This window comes from Elephas maximus, chromosome 27 (genome assembly GCF_024166365.1).
Source record: "Elephas maximus indicus isolate mEleMax1 chromosome 27, mEleMax1 primary haplotype, whole genome shotgun sequence".
Taxonomy (NCBI): Eukaryota; Metazoa; Chordata; class Mammalia; order Proboscidea; family Elephantidae; genus Elephas; species Elephas maximus.
This window is the reverse complement of record NC_064845.1, coordinates 25,716,490-25,719,783: the sequence shown is the minus strand read 5'-3', so window position 1 is coordinate 25,719,783 and position 3,294 is coordinate 25,716,490. Positions and strand designations below refer to the sequence as shown.

Here is a 3,294-nt window from a genome sequence, read left to right as displayed (position 1 = left end):
TGTCACAGGGTACGCAACAGGGATTTTTCAGGCATATGATCTTCAAAATACAGTGAGCCCTAACAAAGCTATGTCCCCCATATCCAAAATGTCATTTAAACACAAATTACCTTCCTTTCACTTTCTGGCAAAAACAAGAGTTTTGTTTCCAATGTGTACTAATTCTGAGTCATTCCTATTTGGGGATAACCACAAAAAGAGAGAATTTGGGGTAGCAAATAGAAAACGGAAACCAATGAATTCGCAGAAGAGGAACACAGGTTTTGGTGGTGAACCCTGAAGACAAAAGAATGTAAAGTTTTTTTTTATCCTGGCATGTAAATTATTTTGCATCTCTGAGATGATGGTGGGTTCTAGGAGCTTACAGAAGAACATGAGATGTAGGATCACTGATGTGAAAGACAGGAGTCAAAAACTCCCAAGTGATAAATCAGAAAGGCACAGAGTATCTGGAAACCAAATCGGAGAGGAAAAGAGGGGAGCCACTTAGCACGCATGTCATCTCCAACAAAGCAAAGGGAATTTGAAAGTGTCTTGGCGAAATTAGGAAGGAGTACTTATTGAGCAAGGAATGGTAAATGGAAATGAACACTTACATAAAAATTTTTTTTTACGTACTCGTTATTAATTTAAGATGAGCTACTATCAGCATCTTCATTTAATGAGCAATTTTAAGTATTTTTAATAAAGATTAAACTACTACTTGAAACTTCCATATTCCACCTCACAGCTCTCTTCCACCTTAAGGCTTTTAACTCCTCAATCAAGAATTCTCCCATCCTGGGGATTTTCCAGAATCTTCTGTAGACTAGAGCGTTATTAGTATTCTTTGTAGCATGGGCTTCTTTCACAGCCTGTTGAAGCCAAGAACTCCATCCTGAGAATAATGTTAATATTATTATTAAAAAGGAAGCCATGTCGAGAAATTAGAACCCTGTGCATTGCTGGTGGGATTGTAAAATGGCAGTCACTGTGGAAAACTGTTTAGCAATTTCTCAAAACGTTGAACACAGAAGTACCATATGACCCAGCAATTCCACTCCCAGGTATATACCTAAAATATCTGAAAGTAGGCACTCAAACAGATACTTCTACACAAATTTTCATGGCAGCATTATTCACAACAGCCAAAATGTAGAAACTACCCAAGAGTCCATCAACAGATGATAAACAAAACATGGAATATGCACACAATGGCCTATTATTCAGCCACTAGGAAAAATGAAGTTCAGATACGTGCTACCACATGGATGAACCCTGAAAACATTAGCCCTTTGGGAGTTCGTGAACCTCAGTTTAAGAACAAGTGATTGGGGAAGGACTCTTCTAGGATGGTGAAGGTTTTTTTCTTACAGGAAATGGTGTGCAGCAAAGTTTTTAAAAACCCGAAGATGCACAGTAAAAAATCCTGCTCAGGATCAGTCAGGGAAGAAAAGAATGAGCTGCAAAGAGAAGCCTAACCTTGACTTTCTCCCAAAACTCAACACTATTCATGCCATGCCTTCAAAATCCTATATTAAGGAATTCCCAAGAGATCTCTTTGGCCCCAGCCTCTATGTCCTGATGGCAGGTGAAGGGAGGCAGCACTGAGAAATGGAAGACCCAGATGAGATCCAAGCTTCAGTCTCAGACCCCTTGTTTTCTGCCACTAACTAGCTCTGTTAGCTTAGTCAGGTCACCTAGTTTCTGAATTGAAACTTCCTGTCTATAAAATGAAAAGTTTGAATTAAACCATCTCTGGGATTCTTTCTAGCTATGACTTTGTGATTCTAAGATAATGCATAACTATCTGGGAAGTAATGTTAATGTGTCAAAAGCGCAAAGCCACCACGTGGGGCACAGCTAGCTGCTGGGCTCTGAGGGCACCTGCTTTCTGGGCGTGGAGTGTCCTTCCCAGGACTGTTATACACTTCCCTGAGGTTCCATGGACAGACTAACTTCCCTGGAGCTGCAATGGAGGAGCCCAAGTCAGATCTCAGTACTGAGCTCCCTCTGAGTCAAGAGACTTTTTCATACTTGGGGAAACTCCTTCCTGAGAAGCTGGTTCTGTCCCTCTCACTGTCCCCAGCAGCGGAGGCAGTAGACGATCTGCTGCTCCCAGGAGATGCTGCAGACTGCCTAGAAAGCCAAGCTGGGGCTCAAGGAATATCAGCAGCCCCTGCACCAGCCACACTTACACCAGCCACCTCCTGGACACTCTCATCCTCTGTCCCTTCCCAGAAGACCTACTGCAGCAACTGTGGTTTCCGTCTTGGCTTCCTGCATTCTGGGACATCCAAGTCTGTCACCTGCATGTACTCCCCTGGCCTTAACAAGCTGTTTTGCCAGCTGGCAAAGACCTGTCCAGTGCAGCCGTAGCTCAGCTCACCACCCCACCCCAGCACCTGTGTTCACACCATGGCCATCTACCAGACGTCAGCATATGACAGAGGTCGTGCAGCACTGCCCCCACCTTGAGTGCTGCTCCGACTATAGCGATGGCCTGGCCGCTCCTCAGCATCTTATCCAGGTGGGAGGAATCCTGCGTGCTGATATTTGTAGGACACCATCACTCTTCGACATAGTGTGGGGTACCCTATGAGCTACCTCAGGTCGGTTCTGACTACCACCATCCACTTCAACTTCATGTGTAGCAGCTCCTGCGTGGGGGCGGGAAACCCATCCTCACCATCATCACACTGGAAGACTCCGATGGTAATCTGCTAGGACACAACAGTTTCGAGGTGCATATTTGTACTGTTCTGGGAGAGACAGACGTACAGAGGAAGAAAATTTCCACAACAAGTGGGAGCCACCCTCTGAGAGGATCACTAAGTAAGCACTGCACACCAGCACCAGCTCCTCTACCGAGCCAAAGAAGAAGCCAGTGGATGAAAAATATTTCACCCTTAAGATCCGTGGGCATGAATGCTTCAAGATGTTCCTAGAGTTGAATGAGGCATTGGAGCTGAAGGATGCCCAGGCTGGGAAGCAGCCAGAGGGGAGCAGGGCTCAGTGCAGCCTTCCAAACTCTAAGAAAAGGGAATCTACCACCCACTGTAAAAAACTAATGTTCAAGAGAGAGGGGCCTGACTCAGACTGACGTCCTTCACTTCCTGTCCCCCATTTACACACCCTGCCCCTGCCCTCCTTTCCTACCATTTTGAAATTCACATGCTTGAACCCCTACTTGATACAGGTGTGTCTCGAAAACACTCAAGAACTCTTCACTTACCTTGGCATGGGCCTCCACTAAAGAAGCTGGCCTACACTGGTGTTCTGGGGGGGCATGAGGGAGCTGGGACAATCCAGCTT

General features: G+C 45.4%; 1 pseudogene; it reads left to right on the top strand.

The window, feature by feature from the left end:
• The first annotated feature begins 1,953 nt into the window (after positions 1-1,953).
• LOC126068322 (cellular tumor antigen p53-like) lies at positions 1,954-3,082 on the top strand (annotated as a pseudogene).
• Positions 3,083-3,294: the final 212 nt, after the last annotated feature.